The 22,515-nt window shown below is 55.9% G+C and overlaps 1 long non-coding RNA gene across 2 annotated transcripts in view; it reads left to right on the top strand.

Annotated features, from left to right (window-relative positions):
• The window catches only part of LOC140458779 (uncharacterized), a 127,418-nt gene that overhangs the window by 52,586 nt on the left and 52,317 nt on the right, over nt 1-22,515 (top strand). For both annotated transcript variants that reach the window (XR_011953695.1, XR_011953696.1), the window contains exon 3: nt 20,291-20,419. This is a non-coding gene — a long non-coding RNA (uncharacterized lncRNA). The remainder of the gene's footprint in view (nt 1-20,290; nt 20,420-22,515) is intronic.

Raw genomic sequence — 22,515 nt, 5'->3', positions numbered from 1 at the left:
CTGTGTGTTCGTGTGCCCCCCCCCTTTGCTGTGTGCGTGAGTCCCCCCCTCACTGTGTGCGTGAGTCACCCCGTTCGCTGTGTGCGTGAGTCCCACCCCTCGCTGTGTGCGTGAGTCCCTCCTTCGCTGTGTGCGTGAGTACCCCCCCTCGCTGTTTGCGTGAGTACACCCCCTCGCTGTGTGCGTGAGTACCCCCCCTCGCTGTGTGCGTGAGTACCCCCCCTCGCTGTGTGCGTGTGTTCCCCCCCTCGCTGTGTGCGTGTGTCCCCCCCTCGCTGTGTGCGTGTGTCCCCCCCTCGCTGTGTGCGTGTGTCCCCCCTCGCTGTGTGCGTGTGTCCCCCCCTCGCTGTGTGCGTGTGTCCCCCCCTCGCTGTGTGCGTGTGTCCCCCCCTCGCTGTGTGCGTGTGTCCCCCCCCTCGCTGTGTGCGTGTGTCCCCCCCTCGCTGTGTGCGTGTGTCCCCCCCTCGCTGTGTGCGTGTGTCCCCCCCTCGCTGTGTGCGTGTGTGTCCCCCTCGCTGTGTGCGTGTGTCCCCCCCTCGCTGTGTGCGTGTGTCCCCCACTCGCTGTGTGCGTGAGCATGTCCCTCCTTCGCTGTGTGCGAATCCCCCCCCTCGCTGTGTGCGTGAGTCCCCCCGCTCGCTGTGTGCGTGTGTGTCCCCCTCGCTGTGTGCGTGAGTCCCCCCCCCGCTTTGTGCGTGAGTCCCCCCCCCCGCTGTGTGCGTGAGTCCCCCCCTCGCTGTGTGCGTGAGTCCCCCCCCCCGCTTTGTGCGTGAGTCCCCCCCCCCGCTGTGTGCGTGAGTCACCCCCTCGCTGTGTGCGTGAGTCCCCCCCTCGCTGTGTGCGCGTGTCCCCCCCTCGCTGTGTGCGCGTGTCCCCCCCTCGCTGTGTGCGTGAGTCCCCCCTCGCTGTGTGCGTTCGCGTGTCCCTCCTTCGCCGTGTGTGCGTGTGTCCCCACCCTCGCTGTGTGCGTGAGTCCCCCCCTTCGCTGTGTGCGTGAGTCCCCCCCCCCGCTGTGTGCGTGAGTCCTCCCCTCGCCGTGTGCGTGAGCGTGTCCCCCCCTCGCTGTGTGCGTGAGCGTGTCCCCCCCCCTCGCTGTGTGCGTGAGTCCCCCCCTCGCTGTGTGCGTGAGCGTGTCCCTGCTTTGCTGTGTGTGCGTGAGCCCCCCCCTCGCTGTGTGCGTGAGCCCCCCTTCTCGCTGTGTGCGTGAGCCCCCCTCCTCGCTGTGTGCGTGAGCCCCCCTCCTCGCTGTGTGCGTGAGTCCCCCCCCTCGCTGTGTGCGTGTGTGTCCCCCTCGCTGTGTGCGTGAGCCCCCCTCCTCGCTGTGTGCGTGAGCCCCCCCCTCGCTGTGTGCGTGAGCGTGTCCCTCCTTCGCTGTGTGTGCGTGTGTCCCCCCCTCGCTGTGTGCGTGAGCCCCCCCATCGCTGTGTGCGTGAGCCCCCCCATCGCTGTGTGCGTGAGTCCCCCCCTCGCTGTGTGCGTGAGTCCCCCCATCGCTGTGTGCGTGAGTCCCCCCCTCGGTGTGTGCGTGAGTGTGTCCCTCCTTCGCTGTGTGAGCGTGTTTCCCCCCCCCCCCGCTGTGTGCGTGTGTCCCCCCCTCGCTGTGTGTGCGTGAGTCCCCCTCCTCGCTGAGTGCATGAGCGTGTCCCTCCTTTGCTCTGTGTGCGTGAGACCACCCCTCGCTGTGTGCGCGTTGCCCCCCCTCGCTGTGTGCGCGTGTCCCCCCCCTCGCTGTGTTCCTGTGTCCCCCCTCGCTGCGTGCGTGTGTCCCCCCCCTCGCTGTGTGCGTGCGTGTCCCCCCCTCGCTGTGTGCGTGTGTGTCCCCCCTCGCTGTGTGCGTGTGTACCCCCTCGCTGTGTGCGTGCGTGTCCCCCACTCGCTGTGTGTGCGTGAGTCCCCCCCTCGCTGTGTGTGCTTGAGTTCCCCCCCTCGCTGTGTGCGTGAGTCCCCCCCCCTCGCTGTGTGCATGAGCGTGTCCCTCCTTCGCTGTGTGTGCGTGTCCCCCCCTCGCTGTGTGCGTGTATCCCCCCTTTGCTGTGTGCATGTGTGTCCCCCCTCGCTGTGTGCGTGTATACCCCCTCGCTGCGTGCGTGTGTCCCCCCCCTCGCTGTGTGCGTGTGTCCCCCACCTCGCTGTGTGCGTGAGCGTGTCCCTCCTTCGCTGTGTGTGCGTGTGTCCCCCCTTCGCTGTGTGCGTGTGTCCCCCCCTCGCTGTGTGCGTGTGTCCCCCCCTCGCTGTGTGCGTGTGTCCCCCCCTCGCTGTGTGAGTGTGTCCCCCCCCCTCGCTGTGTGCGTGTCTGTCCCCTCGCTGCGTGCGTGTGTCCCCCTCGCTGTGTGCATGAGCGTGTCCCTCCTTCGCTGTGTGTGCGTGAGTCCCCCCCTCACTGTGAGCGTGAGTCCCCCCCTCACTGTGAGCGTGAGTCCCCCCCTCGCTGTGAGCGTGAGTACCCCCCTCGCTGTGTGCGTGAGTCCCCCCCTCGCTGTGTGCGTTAGTACCCCCCCTCGCTGTGTGCGTGAGTCCCCCCCCCCTCGCTGTGTGCGTGTCCCCCCCTCGCTGTGTGCGTGTGTCCGCCCTCGCTGTGTGCGTGTGTCTCCCCCCTCGCTGTGTGCGTGTGTCCCCCCCTCGCTGTGTGCGTGCGTGTCCCCCCCTTTGCTGTGTGCGTGAGCGTGTCCCTCCTTCGCTGTGTGTGCGTGTGCCCCCCCCTCGCTGTGTGCGTGTGCCCACCCCTCGCTGTGTGCGTGTGCCCACCCCTCGCTGTGTGCGTGTGCCCACCCCTCGCTGTGTGCGTGCGTGTCCCCCCTCGCTGTGTGCGTTGTCCCCCCCCTCGCTGTGTGCGTGAGCGTGTCCCTCCTTCGCTGTGTGTGTGTGTGTGTCCCCCTCGCTGTGTGCGTGAGCATGTCCCTCCTTCGCTGTGTGTGCGTGAGTCCCCCCCTCGCTGTGTGCGTGTGTCCATCCCTCGCTGTGTGCGTGCGTGTCCCCCCCCTCGCTGTGTGCGTGTGTCCATCCCTCGCTGTGTGCGTGCGTGTCCCCCCCTCGCTGTGTGCGTGTGTGTCCCCCCTCGCTGTGTGCGTGTGTGTCCCCCCTCGCTGTGTGCGTGCGTGTCCCCCCCCTCGCTGTGTGCGTGAGTCCCCCCCTCGCTGTGTGCGTGTGTCCATCCCTCGCTGTGTGCGTGAGTCCCCCCGTCGCTGTGTGCGTGAGTCCCCCCCTCGCTGTGTACGTGAGTCCAACCCTCGTTGTGTGAGTGAGTTCCCCCCTCGCTGTGTGCGAGCATGTCCCTCCTTCGCTGTCTGTGAGTGTGTCCCCCCCCTCGCTGTGTGTGAGTCCCCTCCCATGCTGTGTGCGTGAGTCCCCCCCCTCGCTGTGTGCGTGAGTCCCCCCTCGCTGTGTGCGTGAGTCCCCCCCTCGCTGTGTGCGTGTGTCCCCCCCTCGCTGTGTGCGTGTGTCCCCCCCTCGCTGTGTGCGTGTGTCCCCCCCCCTCGCTGTGTGCGTGTGTCCCCCCCCTCGCTGTGTGCGTGAGTCCCCCCCTTCGCTGTGTGCGTGAGTCCCCCCCCTCGCTGTGTGCGTGAGTCCCCCCCTTCGCTGTGTGCGTGAGTCCCCCCCTTCGCTGTGTGCGTGAGTCCCCCCCTTCGCTGTGTGCGTGAGTCCCCCCCTTCGCTGTGTGCGTGAGTCCCCCCCCTCGCTGTGTGCGTGAGTCCTCCCCTCGCTGTGTGCGTGAGCCCCCCCCTCGCCGTGTGCGTGAGCGTGTCCCCCCCTCGCTGTGTGTGTGAGTCCCCCCCCTCGCTGTGTGCGTGAGTCCCCCCCTCGCTGTGTGCGTGAGCGTGTCCCTGCTTTGCTGTGTGTGCATGAGTCCCCCCCTCGCTGTGTGCGTGAGTCCCCCCATCGCTGTGTGCGTGAGTCCCCCCCTCGGTGTGTGCGTGAGTGTGTCCCTCCTTCGCTGTGTGAGCGTGTTTTCCCCCCCCTCGCTGTGTGCGTGTGTCCCCCCCTCGCTGTGTGTGCGTGAGTCCCCCACCTCGCTGAGTGCATGAGCGTGTCCCTCCTTTGCTGTGTGTGCGTGAGACCACCCCTCGCTGTGTGCGCGTGTCCCCCCCCTCGCTGTGTGCGCGTGTCCCCCCCCTCGCTGTGTTCCTGTGTCCCCCCTCGCTGCGTGCGTGTGTCCCCCCCCTCGCTGTGTGCGTGCGTGTCCCCCCCTCGCTGTGTGCGTGTGTGTCCCCCCTCGCTGTGTGCGTGTGTGTCCCCCCTCGCTGTGTGCGTGTGTACCCGCTCGCTGTGAGCGTGCGTGTCCCCCACTCGCTGTGTGTGCGTGAGTCCCCCCCTCGCTGTGTGTGCTTGAGTTCCCCCCCCTCGCTGTGTGCGTGAGTCCCCCCACTCGCTGTGTGCATGAGCGTGTCCCTCCTTCGCTGTGTGCGTGTGTCCCCCCCTCGCTGTGTGCGTGAGTCCCCCCCCTCGCTGTGTGCGTGAGCGTGTCCCTCCTTCGCTGTGTGTGCGTGTGTCCCCCCCTCGCTGTGTGCGTGTATCCCCCCTTTGCTGTGTGCGTGTGTGTCCCCCCTCGCTGTGTGCGTGTGTACCCCCTCGTTGCGTGCGTGTGTGTCCCCCCTCGCTGTGTGCGTGTGTGTCCCCCCTCGCTGTGTGCGTGTGTACCCCCTCGCTGCGTGCGTGTGTCCCCCCCCTCGCTGTGTGCGTGCGAATCCCCCCCCTCGCTGTGTGCGTGTGTCCCCCCTCGCTGTGTTCGTGTGTCCCCCCCCTCGCTTTGTGCGTGTGTGTCCCCCACTCGCTGTGTGTGCGTGAGTCCCCCCCTCGCTGTGTGTGCGTGAGTCCCCCCCTCGCTGTGTGCGTGAGTCCCCCCCCTCGCTGTGTGCATGAGCGTGTCCCTCCTTCGCTGTGTGCGTGTCCCCCCCTCGCTGTGTGCGTGAGCGTGTCCCTCCTTCGCTGTGTGTGCGTGTGTCCCCCCTTCGCTGTGTGCGTGTGTGTCCCCTTCGCTGTGTGCGTGTGTGTCCCCCTTGCTGTGTGTGTGTGTGTACCCCCCCTCGCTGTGTGCGTGGATCCCCCCCTCGGTGTGTGCGTGTGTCCCCCCCTCGCTGTGTGCGTGAGCGTGTCCCTCCTTCGCTGTGTGTGCGTGAGTCCCCCCCCTCGCTGAGTGCATGAGCGTGTCCCTCCTTTGCTGTGTGTGCGTGAGACCCCCCCTCGCTGTGTGCGTGCGTGTCCCCCCCTCGCTGGGTGTGTGTGTCCCCCCCTCGCTGTGTTCGTGTGTCTCCCACCTCGCTGTGTGCATGAGCGTGTCCCTCCTTCGCTGTGTGTGCGTGTGTCCCCCCCTCGCTGTGTGCGTGCGTGTCCCCCCTCGCTGTGTGCGTGAGTCCCCCCTCGCTGTGTGCGTGAGTCCCCACCTCGCTGTGTGTGTGAGTCCCCCCCTCGCTGTGTGCATGTGTCCCCCCCTCGCTGTGTGCATGTGTCCCCCCCCTCGCTGTGTGCGCGTGTGTCCCCTCGCTGTGTGCGTGTGTGTCCCCTCGCTGCGTGCGTGTGTCCCCCTCGCTGTGTGCATGAGCGTGTCCCTGCTTTGCTGTGTGTGCGTGAGACCCACCCTCGCTGTGTGCGTGTGTCCCCCCCTCGCTGTGTGCATGAGCGTGTCCCTCCTTCGCTGTGTGTGCGTGAGTCCCCCCCTCACTGTGAGCGTGAGTCCCCCCCTCACTGTGAGCGTGAGTCCCCCCCCTCGCTGTGAGCGTGAGTCCCCCCCTCGCTGTGTGCGTGAGTCCCCCCCTCGCTGTGTGCGTGAGTGTGTCCCTCCTTCGCTGTGTGCGTGAGTCCCCCCCTCGCTGTGTGCGTGAGTCCCCCCCTCGCTGTGTGCGTGTGTCCCCCCCTCGCTGTGTGCGTGAGTCCCCCCCTCGCTGTGTGCATGTGTCCCCCCACTCGCTGTGTGCCGGTGTCCCCCCCTCGGTGTGTGCGTGTGTCCCCCCACTCGCTGTGTGCGTGTGTCCCCCCCTCGGTGTGTGCGTGAGCGTGTCCCTCCTTCGCTGTGTGTGCGTGTGCCCCCCCCTCGCTGTGTGCGTGTGTCCCCCCCTCGCTGTGTGTGTGTCCCCCCCTCGCTGTGTGCGTGAGTCCCCCCCTCGCTGTGTGCATGAGCGTGTCCCTGCTTTGCTGTGTGTGCGTGAGACCCCCCCCTCGCTGTGTGCGTCTGTCCCCCGCTCGCTGTGTGTGTGTGTGTCCCCCCTCGCTGTGTGCGTGAGCCCCCCTCCTCGCTGTGTGCGTGAGTCCCCCCCCTCGCTGTGTGCGTTAGTCCCCCCCCTCGCTGTGTGCATGAGCGTGTCCCTCCTTCGCTGTGTGTGCGTGAGTCCCCCCCTCACTGTGAGCGTGTGTGTCCCCCCTCGCTGTGTGCGTGAGTCCCCCCCCCTCGCTGTGTGCGTGAGTCCCCCCCCCTCGCTGTGTGCGTGTGTCCCCCCCTCGCTGTGTGCGTGAGTCCCCCCCCCTCGCTGTGTGTGTGTGTCCGCCCTCGCTGCGTGCATGTGTCCCCCTCGCTGTGTGCATGAGCGTGTCCCTGCTTTGCTGTGTGTGCGTTAGACCCCCCCTCGCTGTGTGCGTGAGCCCCCCTCCTCGCTGTGTGCGTGAGCCCCCCTCCTCGCTGTGTGCGTGAGCCCCCCTCCTCGCTGTGTGCGTGAGTCCCCCCCCTCGCTGTGTTCGTGTGTGTCCCCCTCGCTGTGTGCGTGAGCCCCCCTCCTCGCTGTGTGCGTGAGCCCCCCCCTCGCTGTGTGCGTGAGCGTGTCCCTCCTTCGCTGTGTGTGCGTGTGTCCCCCCCTCGCTGTGTGCGTGAGCCCCCCCATCGCTGTGTGCGTGAGCCCCCCCATCGCTGTGTGCGTGAGTCCCCCCCTCGCTGTGTGCGTGAGTCCCCCCATCGCTGTGTGCGTGAGTCCCCCCCTCGGTGTGTGCGTGAGTGTGTCCCTCCTTCGCTGTGTGAGCGTGTTTTCCCCCCCCTCGCTGTGTGCGTGTGTCCCCCCCCTCGCTGTGTGTGCGTGAGTCCCCCACCTCGCTGAGTGCATGAGCGTGTCCCTCCTTTGCTGTGTGTGCGTGAGACCACCCCTCGCTGTGTGCGCGTGTCTCCCCCCTCGCTGTGTGCGTGCGTGTCCCCCCCTCGCTGTGTGCGTGTGTGTCCCCCCTCGCTCTGTGCGTGTCCCCCACTCGCTGTGTGTGCGTGAGTCCCCCCCTCGCTGTGTGTGCTTGAGTCCCCCCCCCTCGCTGTGTGCATGAGCGTGTCCCTCCTTCGCTGTGTGCGTGTGTCCCCCCCTCGCTGTGTGCGTGAGTCCCCCCCCTCGCTGTATGCGTGAGCGTGTCCCTCCTTCGCTGTGTGTGCGTGTGTGTCCCCCTCGCTGTGTGCGTGTATCCCCCCTTTGCTGTGTGCGTGTGTGTCCCCCCTCGCTGTGTGCGTGTGTCCCCCCCCTCGCTGTGTGCGTGTGTGTCCCCCCTCGCTGTGTGCGTGTGTACCCCCTCGCTGCGTGCGTGTGTCCCCCCCCTCGCTGTGTGCCTGCGAATCCCCCCCCTCGCTGTGTGCGTGTGTCCCCCCTCGCTGTGTTCGTGTGTCCCCCCCCTCGCTGTGTTCGTGTGTCCCCCCCCCTCGCTGTGTGCGTGTGTCCCCCCCCTCGCTGTGTGCGTCTGTGTCCCCCACTCGCTGTGTGTGCGTGAGTCCCCCCCTCGCTGTGTGCGTGAGTCCCCCCCCTCGCTGTGTGCATGAGCGTGTCCCTCCTTCGCTGTGTGCGTGTCCCCCCCTCGCTGTGTGCGTGAGTCCCCCCCCTCGCTGTGTGCGTGAGCGTGTCCCTCCTTCGCTGTGTGTGCGTGTGTCCCCCCTTCGCTGTGTGCGTGTGTGTCCCCTTCGCTGTGTGCGTGTGTCCCCCCCTTGCTGTGTGTGTGTGTGTACCCCCCCTCGCTGTGTGCGTGAGTCCCCCCCTCAGTGTGTGCGTGTGTCCCCCCCTCGCTGTGTGCGTGAGCGTGTCCCTCCTTCGCTGTGTGTGCGTGAGTCCCCCCACTCGCTGAGTGCATGAGCGTGTCCCTCCTTTGCTGTGTGTGCGTGAGACCCCCCCTCGCTGTGTGCGTGTGTCCCCCCCCTCGCTGTGTGCGTGTGTCCACCCCTCGCTGTGTTCGTGTGTCTCCCACCTCGCTGTGTGCATGAGCGTGTCCCTCCTTCGCTGTGTGTGCGTGAGTCCCCCCCTCGCTGTGTGCGTGCGTGTCCCCCCCTCGCTGGGTGTGTGTGTGTCCCCCTCGCTGTGTTCGTGTGTCTCCCACCTCGCTGTGTGCATGACCGTGTCCCTCCTTCGCTGTGTGTGCGTGTGTCCCCCCCTCGCTGTGTGCGTGAGTCCCCCCCTCGCTGTGTGCGTGAGTCACCCCCCTCGCTGTGTGCGTGAGTGTCCACCCCCTCGCTGTGTGCGTGTGTCTCTCCCTCGCTGTGTGCGTGTGTCCCCCCTCGCTGTGTGCGTGAGTCCCCCCCTCGCTGTGTGTGAGCGTGTCCCCCCCTCGCTGTGTGTGAGCGTGTCCCTCCCTCGCTGTGTGTGTGTGTGTCCACCCCTTCGCTGTGTGCGTGTGTCCCCCCCTCGCTGTGTGTGTGCGTGTCCCTCCCTTGCTGTGTGTGTGTGTGTGTCCCTCCCTCGCTGTGTGTGAGCGTGTCCCCCCCTCGCTGTGTGTGAGCGTGTCCCTCCCTCGCTGTGTGTGTGTGTGTCCACCCCTTCGCTGTGTGCGTGTGTCCCCCCCTCGCTGTGTGTGTGCGTGTCCCTCCCTTGCTGTGTGTGTGTGTGTGTCCCTCCCTCGCTGTGTGTCTGCGTGTCCCTCCCTCGCTGTGTGTCTGCAGATAACCCACTCTCTGTGTAGTGCGCGTATCCCTCCCTCACTGTGCGTATGCGTGTCCCTCCCTCGCTATGTGTGTGTATATGTGTCCCTCCCTCGCAGTGTGCGTGTGTGTTAGTGTGTCCTTCCTTCGCTGTGTGTCTGCGGGTAACCCCCTCTCTGTTTGCGTTTGCATATCACTCCCTCGCTGTGCGCGTGTGTGTGTGTCAGTCCCTTGTGTGCGTGGGTGCATATCCTTCCCTTGTTCTGTGTGTGTTTGTGTGTTTGTATGTGTGCGTGTCCCTCCTTCGCTTTGCGTGTGTGTGTGTGTATCCGTCCCTTGAGTGTGTGACCAGCTTGCTGGGTGCATGTGTCCCACCCTTGCCATGTCTGTGTGTGTCCTCTCTCGCTGTGTGTGTTTGCCCCCTCTCAATTTCTGTGCACATGTCCTCCCCCTCGGCATGTGTGTGCTTGTCCCTCCTTCGCGGTGTGTCTGTCTGTATTCCCCTCACTGTGTGTGTGTTTGCGTGTCCCTCCCTCGCTTTGCGTGTGTGTGCCCCCCTCAATTTGTGCGCACATGCCCTGCCCCTCACCGTGTGTGTGTTTGTCCCTCCTTCACTGTGTGTCCCTCCCTCGCTGTGTGTGTGCGTGTGTCTCCCCTCGCTGTGTGGGTGCGTATCTCTTCCTCGTGTGTGCGTATCCCTTTCTTGCTGTGTGTGTGAGTGTCCCTTCCTCGGTGTCTGTGCGTGTCCTTCCCTCGTGGTGTCTGTGTGTGTGTGCAGATGCACGTCCCCCCCTTCGCCGCGTGTGTGCGTGTCCCACCCTCGATTTGCGTGTGTGCGTGTCCCACCCTCGATTTGCGTGTGTGCGTGTCCCACCCTCGATTTGCGTGTGTGCGTGTCCCACCCTCGATTTGCGTGTGTGCGTGTCCCACCCTCGATTTGCGTGTGTGCGTGTCCCACCCTCGATTTGCGTGTGTGCGTGTCCCACCCTCGATTTGCGTGTGTATGTCCGTCCCTCGCTGTGTGTCTGCGTGTATCCCCCTCGCAAACACACACACACACACACACACTGTGTGTGTCCAAAATTTGCACCATCAGTGAATTGGCCATCATAAATTGACTGTGGTATTCAGGAATGTGTGGTTTAAGTAAGTTCACCACGAGAAATGCAGGGTTTAATGTATAGGTAGAGGGGTGGGTCTGGGTAGGATGCTCTTCAGAGTTTTGGAATGGACTGGTTGGGCCGAATGGCCTGGTTCCACATGATGGCGATTCTATTCAGGTTATTGTCCAGCCCTGTCAACCATCCCTGTCTCTTACACCTTGCCTCATCCCCAATATTCTCCTTAACACTGTAATCTCCTCCAGACTCTAAAACACTCCTTGCCTATGTAACCTTCTGCAGTCCTTACAAAGATCGATATGTCTGTCACCTCTTCCTGCTTTTACAACCCTCCCTATAACTATTCCCATTTGGTACAGCACTCCCAATCACTGTTCCCTCTTGAAACTCCCATAAACATTTGTATCTCTGAAAACTCGTCTGGACTGTCTCAACTTCCCTTTGACAGTTACGTGCTGAGACCTGCTCTATATCAGTGAAGTAATTAAGTCTGGGCAACACTCACTGTTATAATCTCCCTCCAGCCTTACAGCACTGAGGATCTGTAGAAGCTCTTTTCAACCTGACAGCCATCTCTGTGTCTGTAATCTCCTCCACTCCCCACAATACATTCTCTCTGAGCTCCTCTGTCGTCCATTAAACACTCTTTAACACTGTCTGTATCAGTGTAACCTTCTCCAAAAACACAAACTTCCCTATCTGTGTAAATCCCTACACCAGTCCCTATCCCTCTCAGCTCCGTCTAACAACACAACCCTCCATGTCTGTGTATTCACCTTCAGTCCCTACTCACCTCCCTATCTGTGTAACCTTCTCCATGCATTTTTGCTTCAGTCTCTTCAACTGTCCCTGTCAGTGTAACCTCTTCCAGAGCAGAAAACTCTCCTCTTTTTGACTTACTCAGACCACACAGCCCTCACTATCTATAACCTACTCCTGTCTGAGAAACCTACCTCTGCAAACTGCTCCAACTCTTCAACTCTCCATAAGCTCCTGCAGCTCTTACATCCCTCCCTATCTACCAAATCTCTTCCAGTCCCTAAACACCAACAGTCTGTGGAGACCCGACCCCCATCCCTATCAGTGTAAGCCTCACAGATCTCTGCAGAAATCCTGATCTGTCGAACTCACTCCATGCCTGTGCCTCTCCCAATCCAGTCCCTACAAAACCCACGATCTATTTAACACCCTCCTGTCACTATCACCCCCATGTCAATGTAAGCTCCTCCTGTGTCTCCACCATCTACCCATCTCCATAACCTTGTCCAGCTCTTACACCACTATCTGTTTAAACGTCACCCTCCCCTACAACTTCCTCCTGATTGTGCTATGCTCCCTTATCTGTGAAACTGTTTCTGACCAAAATTGTTATCCCAGTCTCTGAAAAGAAATCCAGATTCCACAGCCTCCATAACCCCCAGACCCTAAGCCTTCCTATGTCTATAAACGTCTTCAGTCACGACTCCCCTGCATATCTCTGTTTGTTCTTCCAGTCAATACAAACATCTTTATCTCTGTAATCTGCTCAGCTCCCTAAAACAGTCCCTGTCTGTGATCTAGCCCTGTCCTACAAACATCCTTATCCCTGTAAACTTCTCCATCCCTCCCAACATTCCCATCTCCATGAACCCCTGTCAGCCCTACAGCTCTCCACATTTCTGTAACCTCCTGTGGGTCTATGGTCCTCCCTCCCTGTGAAACCACCTCCAGTCCCCACATCCCTCCCAATCTGGGTCCTCTGCTCCAGATCAGGCCATTGCTGTCTCTGTAAACACCTCCCCTCCTGACCACTCTTCCCATTTGTGTAACCTCGTTCAGACCCCATACTCTCCTGCTTCCTGAATCCTCTTCCTGCATTGCAACCAAAACCACATGTTTCTGTAATATCCACCAGTGCTTACACCCTCCCCAACTCAGTAACCACTTGCAGCTCTAACAAAACACCTAAACTGTGAAACCTCTAATTTCCCTACAATCCTCCCTCCCTCCCTCCTTAAATGCCTTCACCAACATGAAACCTCACAATTACTGAAGCCTCCTAATGTCTGCAAAATCCTCCTGTCCTGATATTCCTCTCTATCTCTGTAACCCCCACCACCCTCCAGTGCCCTTCTGGGGAACATGGCAGAGGAGAGAAGATTTATAAAGTCCAAGCCATGTTACGGAGGTAGAATTCTGGGAATTACAGATTTGGTCGAATGTCTGTGGTGTGCAGATTATTGGCGAGGATTCTAAAGACAGGATTTATGACTACTTGGAAAACCATAGTTAATTTAGTGACAGTCAGTATGGGTTTGTGAGGGGTCAGGTCATGCCTCACAACCCGTACTGAATTCTTTGAGGATATGACAGAATACGTTGATGGCTCATTCAGAAAAGAAGGATGATTGGGATACAGGGAAATCTGTCTGTCTGGATACAGGATTGGATGGCCCAGTGAAGACAGAGGGTGGCAGCAGATGGACAGTATTGAGCCTGGAGCTCAGTGACCAGTGGGGTTCTGTAACAATCGGCTCTGGGACTCTGCTCTTTGTGATTTTTATAAATGACTTGGATGTGGATGTTGGAGAGTGGGTTAGTAAGTTTGCCAATAACGTGAAGGTTGGTGGAGTGGTGGGGAATGTGGAGAGCTGTTGGAGGTTGCGATGGGACATTGACAGGTCAGAGAGCTGGGCTGGAAGTGGCAGATGGAGTTCAATCTGGAAAAGTGTGAAGTGATTCATTCTGGAAGGTCAAACCTGAATATAGAATACAGGGTGAAAGGCAGAATACTTGGCATTGTGGAGGAACAGAGAGATCATGGGGTCGGTGTCCATAGATCCCTCAAAATCGCCACGCACGTTGGTCGGGTTGTTAAAAAGGCATATGTTGTGTTGGCTCCCCTTAGAAGCGGATTGACTGTAAGAGCCGAGACGTTTTACTGCATCTTTATAGCGTCCTGGTGAGACCACACTTGGAATATTGTGTTCAGTTCTGGTCCCCTGTTTACAGGAAGGCTGTGCAAGTTTTAGAGAGTGTACACAGGAGATTTACCAAGATGCTGCCTGCAATGGAGGGCATTTCTTGTGGAGATAGGTTGAGGGAGCTAAGGCTTTTTTCATTGGAGAAGGGGGCGGGGTGACTTTGTGGAGGTGAAAAAGATGATGAGAGGCATAGAGTGAGTGAATCGTCAGAGACATTTCCTCCTATGGCTTAAATGGCTATTACAAGGGGGTGTAATTTTAAGGTGAATGGAGGATGGATAAGAGGATAGAGAATAGTAGGTGGTTGGATGGACTGCCAATGGTGGGAGTAAAATTAGACACATCTGGGACATTTAATAGACTCTTGGACAGACACATGGATAATAGTAAAATAAAGGGTATGTAGTTATTTTGAGTTTACAGTTGGAGAAAAGGTTGGCATGAAATCATGGCCGAAGGGTCTTGGGCTGAACTGTTCTGCGTTCTGTGTTCTGTCTGGTAAACTGGGTAATAAGCTCAGATCAGTGTAAAAAAGGATATGGCATTCAGGAGGAGCTAGTGAACTGGATACAAAATTTGCTTGATGGTAGGAGACAGAGGGTGGTGGGAGACATGTTGTTTTTCTGACTGGAGACATGTGACCAGCGGTGAAGTGGGTCCCCTGTTGTTTGTCATTTGGGTAAATGGTTTGGATGGGAATATTGGTTTCCTGGTAAGTAATTGTTTTGGGTGACACTGAAATTGGTGGGAAAGTGGACAATGATGAAGGTTATCTGTGATACAACAGGATGAACAGTACTGCTGGGATAGTGGGCTGAAGAATAGCAGATGGAGTTTAATTAGATAAAGGTGAGGTGTTCCATTTTGGTGAAACAAACCAGGGTGGGACTTGTACAGTTAATGTTTGGGCCCTGGGTAGTATTGTCAGTCAGTGACCCAGGGATGCAGGTAGACAGTTCTTTGAATGTGGTGTCACAGGTCGACAGGCTGGTGAAGCAGGCGTTTGGGATGGTTACCTTCATTGGGGAGAGCATTAAGAGTAAGAGTTGGGAATGTCATGTTGTGGCTGTAAAAGACATTGGTCAGGCCACCATAAAAACATTGTTGATCAGTGGGAAGAACTCATCTAGTTCACTAACCTCCTTTAGGGAAGGACATCAAATATTCTAACCTGGTCTGGCCGACATGTGACTCCAGACCCACAGCAATATGGCTGACTCTGATCTACCCTCTGGGTAATTAGCAGAGGGGTCAAATACCGTTGTTCCAGGCAGTGACACCCACATCCCATGACTGAATAAATAAAAATACATATGTCCCTCTCTACCTCTGCAAACCCCTCCAGCTGCAGCAAACTGTACTGGCTTTGTAACACTGTTCAGGTCCTGACCCCTCTCTGTAACACTCTCACCACCTCCAGCACCTTCACCTCTCCCTGTTCCTATTGTGTCAATGAACCCTGACCGTGGCTCCCCTTCCCACAGCCCCCCTCCTGCGAGCAGACCCATTGCAATTCATTAACATTTAACTCCGAAAACACTCTCTCACTTCAGGATTTTAAGTACTTTTTGGTGATCTTCTCAGCCTCATAATCTAGTTTGATCCTTTTTGTCCTGAGTGAGGGATTAGTGGGAATTTCTTGCTGAGGTTTTTACTGTTTCAATGGAATGTCCTTTTATTGAGTATTTTGCATTGTCCCTGTAAATGTTTTCCACTGTCCATTTACAGACACATATTTCAGTCTGTTTAGCCTGTTTACCTTGGTCAGTTCTCCTCTCAAACTCATGTCATTGGCTATTTTTGTTTCTAGCTGTAGCTTGTCCTTTCTGTAATTCACTTTAAAACTTTATATTTCTTTAAACTGCACTTTATCACAATTTCCCGAAGGATCTCTGCAGGTGACATTACTCATTCACGAAGTTTCATTACACGGTCGCTCTGCGATCGTTATGTCCCGAGCCAATTGCACAATGTGTTTTTCAAAGAAACACTGAAAAGAAATTCTCCTGAACTCCTTCCAATATCAATGTTGACCGTGTGATTGTCCCAGATTATACAAATATTGAAGTTTTCCAAAATTATCACAATGCCTTTGTTAAAAAATTCCAATGAGTTCCTGTGTAATGCAGTGATGAGCAATGAAATGCTGTTCGGTGGCTAAAACTGTTCTGCTGCTTGTGTCCTTGGCAAGTAGTAGCCAGAATTTACATTCAGACTGACTCTACTTCATGACCTGAGGCCAAATACTTTCTCTGTAATGCCTTTGTTATCCATTATTGTTAGCGTTGCCCATTTTGCCTGAGTTTGCACAAGATTACGAACCACTGAATATTTTTGTTCACCCTGTATCCATGTCTCCCTGGTGTCTAAATCTCTTTTATCTCTGTGTCACAAATCCATCGACCTTATTGCAGCAACGTTGTCTGTTCAAAAAAAAAACATAATATACTCTCTTCCCCAATTTTCTGTCACAAATCTATTTTCTGATGTACAATTTTAGTTAAACTCTGTCCCATCCTGTTCCTTTCTGCTTGTGTTCAGCCACATTCCCATGCTGTTCCATTGCTTCACCTTTTCCCTTTGGATTTGGAAAGCTCCTTTCACCTGCATCCTCTCTGTCAGTTTAATGCCCTGTCCATAAACCTACCGACATGATTGGCCAGGACACTCCTCCCAGCACAGTTCCAGGGGGACCATCCTCATAGATTTTTTTTTTAAAATCAGGTATGGGATGTGTGAGTCTCTGGCTGACCAGCCTTTCTTGCCCAGTCCCAGAAGCCCTTGAGCTGAGTAACTTGCTCGGCCATTTCAGAGGGTAATTGAGAGGCAAACCCTTTGCTGTGGGGATGTCGTGCAGACCACGTGAGGATGGGCAGATGTCCTTCTCTAAAGGACAAGGGTTTGGATTTGTTGTACTTCAGTAATGGTTTCATATATATTTGTGGACTGTTAATTATTATTTTTAAAATTATTGATTTCAAATGTCTCCTTTTCAGATGGTGGGATTCAATCCTGCCTCCCCTGAACATTAGCTGAGGTTTTGGATACATTCTCTCGCAATAATACCACGAGGCCATTACTTCACCTGCTCACTGGGAGCTCATCCCTGAGCACTGATACCAGGGCATCATGAAGCTAAATCCATTCTTACAACACAATTGTGTGATCCTGACATCTTCCAGCAATCTGGGACTATTACTTAATATCGCTCCATTTTCCAGATCTCTGTGGGACTCAGTGCCATTCTCCCTGTGTAACCCTCACTGCATCTGTTTAATTTCCCATTCTGTCTATTTCTCTGTCTCCTGTCAGTACTCAGGAAAGTCCTTACTCAATAGCCTTCCCAGCTGCTGGGTGGATCGTCCATCACCTCATTGAATGCAGTTGGTCTGCCAGAGAGAGACAAAGGGAAAGGAGATCTGGAGCCTTCAATAAATCCTGTAGTGAAGTAAGGTCACCCACAGTGCACAGAGCAAAGAACAATGAGAGGGATCCAACCATCTGTGAACACAACATGACATAGATACAGTGCTGGAGGGGAGCACAGTATACACACACACACACACACACACACACACACACACACACACACACACACACACACACACACACACACACACACACACCCCAGGCTCAATCACCATCCCAATGTAAGTTCTGTTATATTAAAACTCACTACTCTGCAACGGTGTATCTATGGCATGTCTTGTGGTCCAGTGTCTTCAATAATTTTTAATTCCTATAACAGAACCTATCGCTGTAACCTCTCCCCTTTCCGATAGTCCCTCCACATATTTGAAATGTGCTGCATTCCAGACTACCATCCCTATCCCTGTAACTTGGTTCAGTGTCTCCAACATGCCTTATCTCGGTAGTCTCCTCCTCCAATAAGGTAAAAACAAGGACTGCAGATGCTGGAAACCAGAGTCTAGATTAGAGTGGTGCTGGAAAAGCACGGCAGGTCAGGCAGCATCCGAGGAGCATGAAAATCGAACAGCAAAAGCCCTTCATCAGGAACAGAGGCCGGGAGCCTGCAGAGTGGGGAGATAAATGAGAGAGGGGTGGGGATGGGGAGAAAGTAGCATCGAGTCCAATAGGTGAATGGGGGTGGGGATGGGGGTGATAGGTCAGAGAGGAGGGTGGGGGCAGGTAGCAAAGAGTACATTGGGTGAATGGGGGTGGGGATGGGGGTGATAGGTCAGAGAGGAGGGTGGGATGGATCGGTGGGAAGGGAGAGAGGCCATTAGGACAGGTCATGAGGGCGGGGCTGAGCTGGAAGGCTGGAGGTGGGGTGAGATGGGGGAAGGGGAAATGAGGAAACTGGTGAAGTCCACATTGATGCCCTGGGGTTGAAGTGTTCCGAGGCGGAAGGTGAGGCGTTCTTCCTCCAGGCGTCTGGTGGTGAGGAAGTGGATGTGGAGGAAGCCCAGGACCTGCATGTCCTCGGCAGAGTGGGAGGGGGAGTTGAAATGTTGGGTCACAGGGCGGTGCGGTTGGTTGGTGTGAGTGTACTAGAGATGTTCCCTAGAGTGCTCTGCTAGGAGGTGTCCAGTCTCCCCAATGTAGACAAGACTGCATTGGAAGCAACGGATACAATAAATGATATTGATGGATGTGCAGGTAAAACTTTGGATGTGGAAGGCTCCTTTGGGGCCTTGGATGGTGGTGAGGGGAGAGGTGAGGGCGCAGGATTTGCAATTCCTGCAGTGGCAGGAGAAGGTGCCAGGAAGGGAGGGTGGGTTTTTCGGGGGCGTGGAACTGACCAGGTAGTCATGGAGGGAATGGTCTTTGCGGAAAGTGGAGAGGGGTGGGGAGGGAAATATATCCCTGGTGGTGGGGTCCGTTTGGAGGTGGCGGAAATGGCAGCGGATAATTTGGTTTATGCGAAGGTTGGTAGGGTGGAAGGTGAGCACCAGGGGCGTTCTGTCCTTGTTACGGTTGGAGGGGTGGGGTCTGAGGGCGGAGGTGCGGGATGTGGATGAGATGCGTTGGAGGGCATATTTAACCACGTGGGAAGGGAAATTGCGGTCTCTAAAGAAGGAGGACACCTGGTGTGTTCTGTGGTGGAACTGATCCTCCTGGGAGCAGATACGGCAAAGGTGGAGGAGTTGGGAATACGGGATGGCATTTTTGCAAGAGGTAGGGTGGGAAGAGGTGTAATCCAGGTAGCTGTGGGAGTCAGTGGGTTTGTAAAAAATGTCAGTGTCAAGTTGGTTGTCATTAATGGGGATGGAGAGGTCCAGGAAGGGAAGGGAGGTGTCAGAGATGGTCCAGGTAAATTTAAGGTCAGGGTGGAATATGTTGGTGAAGTTGATGAATTGCTCAAACTCCTCGCGGGAGCACGAGGTGGCGCCTATGCAGTCATCATTGTAGCGGAGGAAGAGGTGGGGAGTGGTGCCGGTATAATTACGGAAGATGGACTGTTCTCCGTAGCCAACAAAGAGACAGGCATAGCTGGGGCCCATACGGGTGCTAATGGCTACCCCTTTGGTCTGGAGGAAGTGGGAGGATTCAAAGGAAAAATTGTTAAGGGTGAGGACAAGTTCAGCCAACCGAATGAGAGTCTCGGTGGAATGGTACTGTTGTGGACGTCGGGAGATGAAGAAACAGAGGGCTTCGAGGTCCTGGTCATGGTGGATGGAGGTGTAGAGGGATTGGATATTCATGGTGAAGGTGAGGCGTTGGTGGGCCAGGGAAATGGAAGTCTTGGAGGAGTGGAGGGTGTGAGTGGTGTCTCAAACGAATGTGGGTAGTTCCTGGACTAGGGGGGACAGGACAATGTCGAGGTAGGGAGACATGAGTTCGGTGGGGTAGGAGCATGCTGAGACAATGGGGCAGTTGGGGTGGTTAGACTTGTAGAACCGGGCAGTGGGGGATCCCGGACAATGAGGTTGGAAGCTGTGGGTGGGAGATCTCCTCCTGAGGTGATGAGGTTCTGTCTGCTCTGGGAGATGACGGTTTGGTGATGGGAGGTGGGTCATGGGAGAGGGGGTGTTCGGAGGAGGTGTCTTCGAGTTGGCATCATGGCTTCAGCGGTGTAGAGGTCAGTGCACCAGACTCCCACTGCACCCCCTTTTTCTGCTGGTTTGATGGTGAGGTCGGTATTGGAGCAGAGGAAGTGGAGGGCTGTACGTTGTGAGGGTGAGAGGTTGGAGTGGGGGAGGGGGGAGATAGGGTGAGGCGGTTAATGTCTCGGTGGAAGTTGGAAATGAAGAAATCGAAGGCAGGTAATAGGCCAGCGCGGGGTGTCCAGGTGGATGGAGTGTATTGGAGGGTGGCAAAGGGGTCCTCAGAAAATAGGCGGGAGTCTTCATTGTAAAAGTAAGCTCTGAGGCGGAGGTGGTGGAAGAAGTGTTCGATGTCACGGTGTGTATTAAATTCATTGATGTGTGGACGGAGGGGGATAAAGGTGAGGCCTTTGCTGAGGACTGATCATTCGTCCTCAGTGAGGGGGAGGACAGGGGGAATGGTGAAAACTCGGCAGGACTGGGAGCTGGGACCAGGCGTAGGTGTGGAGCTGGGGGAGGTGACGGAGCCTGTAACTGGAGTGGGGGTGGTGTTAGGGGGAATGGGGATGGAGTCATGAGCAGGGATGGTGTTCCCCTCAGGGTTCTGGGGGCAGGGATGTGACGTGGGACCTGGGGGGGTGTCAGCAGAATGCAGGTGAGTGGCGTTGGTGGGGGCAAACACGGCAGTGGGGGCGGGGGCATGGAAGTCACTGAGTGTGTGACATCAGCGATGATGTGAAGGGCGGAAGTGATGTCACTTGTGGTGTGTGAGGAATTGTGAGGGGCAGAAATGGCATTTACTTTATGTTAACCAATAATTTCCTGTCACAAATCTATTTGACAATGTAGTATTTTAATTAAACTCAGTCCCTTACTGTTTCTTTCTGTTGGTCTTCATCCACATCTCCATGGTGTTCCAATATTTCAACCTTTCTCTTTGGACTTGGGAATTTCCATTCACCTCAGACCTGTCCCCCTCCTCATCTGTGTCCGTTTATAGCACACTGCATAATCCTGGTACCAGAGGAGCCTATCCCAATAAAATAGCTCAGTCCTCCCTGAGTACTGGTAGCAGTGCTCACTGGTCAGAACCACTTCTGATGATACCATTGTGTGATCCTGATACATTCCTGCACTCTGCTGATATCACACTGTCTCTGTCCATGTGGTATTCCTCACTGTGAGGGTCTAATTGCTGCCTCTGTCAGTGTCTCTCACTCTTGCAGCTACTCCAGATCCTGAGCCAACAGCATTCTCCACTCCAGAGGGAAGCAACTGCACAGGCCATGGATGGAGACTGGGAATTTCCATATCTCTGTGGGACTCAGTGCCATTCTCCATGTGTAACCTTCGTTACAGCAGTGTAATTTACCATTCTGTCTATTTCCCTGTCTCCTGTAGGTATTCCTGATGGCCCTGACTCAGCAGAATTCCCAATTCCTGAATCGTCCATCACCACATTGAAGACGGTTTGTCAGCCAGAGAGAGATGGAGAGGGAGATCTGGAGCCTTCAGTAAATCCTGCAGCCGGTAAGATCATTCACAGTAAACAGCACAGGGAGGAGTTCATGGGCTTTAATTCAGACCCTGAGGGCATGAGGTCAGAACAATGCTGGGCAAGGAACATGAGAAAATTCTCAGGCTTCATTGTCACCATCATGTCTGTAAATTCAACTGTTCCACAGAACCCTCCCTATGTCTGTCAGTTTCTCCATTGTCTGTTTCATAAATACCACTTTCCCTATCTCTATGAGCCCCAACAATCCTGCCTATCCCTGTAAGCTCCTCCGACCAGTACAACTCTCCAAGTTTCTGCCTTTGCCTTTAGTGCCGGGTTCTGTCACATCTCTCCTTAACTGAAGAAAAACAACTCTTCAGTTCCTTAAGCCATCCAGGTCAGTGTCGTCCTTTCCAGACCTGAGAAACCTCCCTGTCTTTGTGACTGTTTTGAACTCCTACTACCTTCATGATCTCTGTAACCTTCCCGTCACGACAACAAAAAAGCTCTGTACCTCAGTAACCTCCTCCAGCTGTTAGACTCCTCCTTGTCTCTGGGCACAGTGCAGAGTGACCCTGCTTCTCTCATAAATTAGTTTCTCCATTTCTAATGATGACTATGAACTCTTCCTGTCTCTAAAACGCACTCAGTCTCTGTAAACTCTGCTGGTCCCCATTGATGGAATTTCCTTCGGTAACTACAAATCTTTATACCTTAAATCTCCTCCAGACGTGACCACACAGTTTATTTCTATAACCTCCATGAGTGATAGAGTCATAACGATGTACAATTTGGAAACTCGCCCTTCGGTCCAACCCGTCCATGCCGACCAGATATCCCAACCCAATCTCGTCCCACCTGCCAGCACCTGTCCCATATCCCTCCAAACCCTTCCTATTCATATACCCATCCAAATGCCTCTTAAATGTTGTAATTGTACCAGCCTCCACCACATCCTCTGGCAGCTCATTCCATACACGTACCACCCTCTGTGTAAAGGTTGCCTCTTGGGTCTCTTTTATATACTTTCCCCTCTCACCATAAACCTATGCCCTCTATTTCTGGACTCCCTGACCCCAAGGGAAAAGACTTTGTTTACTTATCCTATCCATACCCCTCATAATTTTGTAAACTTCTGTAAGGTCACCCCTCAGCCTCCGACGCTCCAGTGAAAAGAGCCCCGGCCTGTTCAGCCTCTCCCTGTAGCTCATATCCTCAAACCCTGGCAACATCCTTGTAAATCTTTTCTGAACCATTTCAAGTTTTACAACCTTTCCGATAGGAAGTCTACCAAAATTGCATGCAATATTCCAACAGTGGCCGAATCAATGTCCTGTACAGCCGCAACATGACCTCCCAACTCCTGTACTCAACACTCTGACCAATAAAGGAAAGCATGCCAAATGCCGCCTTCACTATCCTGACTACCTGTGACTCCTCATTCAAGGAACTATGAACCCACACTCCAAGGTCTCTTTGTTCAGCCACACATCCTAGGACCTTACCATTAAGTGTATAAGTCCTTCTAAGATTTGCTTTCCTAAAATGCAGCACCTTGCATATATCTGAACTTAACTCCATCTGCGAGCTCTCAGCCCATTGGCTCAGCTGGTTCAGATCCTGTTGTAATCTGAGGGAACATTCTTCGCTGTCCACTCCACCTCCTCCAATTTTGGTGTCATCTGCAAACTTACTAACTGTACCTCTTCTGCTTACATCCGAATCATTTATGTAAATGACAAAAAGTAGAGGACCCAGCAACGATCCTTGTGGCACTCCACTGGTCACAGGCCTCCAGTCTGAAAAACAACCCTCCACCACCACCCTCTGTCTTTTACCTTTGAGCCAGTTCTGTATCCAAATGGCTAGATCTCCCTGTATTCCATGAGTTCTAACCTTGCTAATCAGTCTCCCATGGGGAGCCTTGTTGATTGCCTTACTGAAGTCCATATAGATCACATCTATCACTCTGCCCTCCTCAATCTTTTTTTTTACTTCTTCAAAAAACTCAATCAAGTTTATGACACATGATTTCCCACACACAAAGCCTTGTTGACTACCCCTAATCAGTCCTTGCCTTTCCAAATACATGTCCATCCTGTCCCTCAGGATTCCCTCCAACAACTTG

This window comes from Chiloscyllium punctatum, chromosome 34, assembly GCF_047496795.1.
Source record: "Chiloscyllium punctatum isolate Juve2018m chromosome 34, sChiPun1.3, whole genome shotgun sequence".
Classification (NCBI taxonomy): Eukaryota; Metazoa; Chordata; class Chondrichthyes; order Orectolobiformes; family Hemiscylliidae; genus Chiloscyllium; species Chiloscyllium punctatum.
This window is presented reverse-complemented; position numbering and strand designations above follow the sequence as displayed.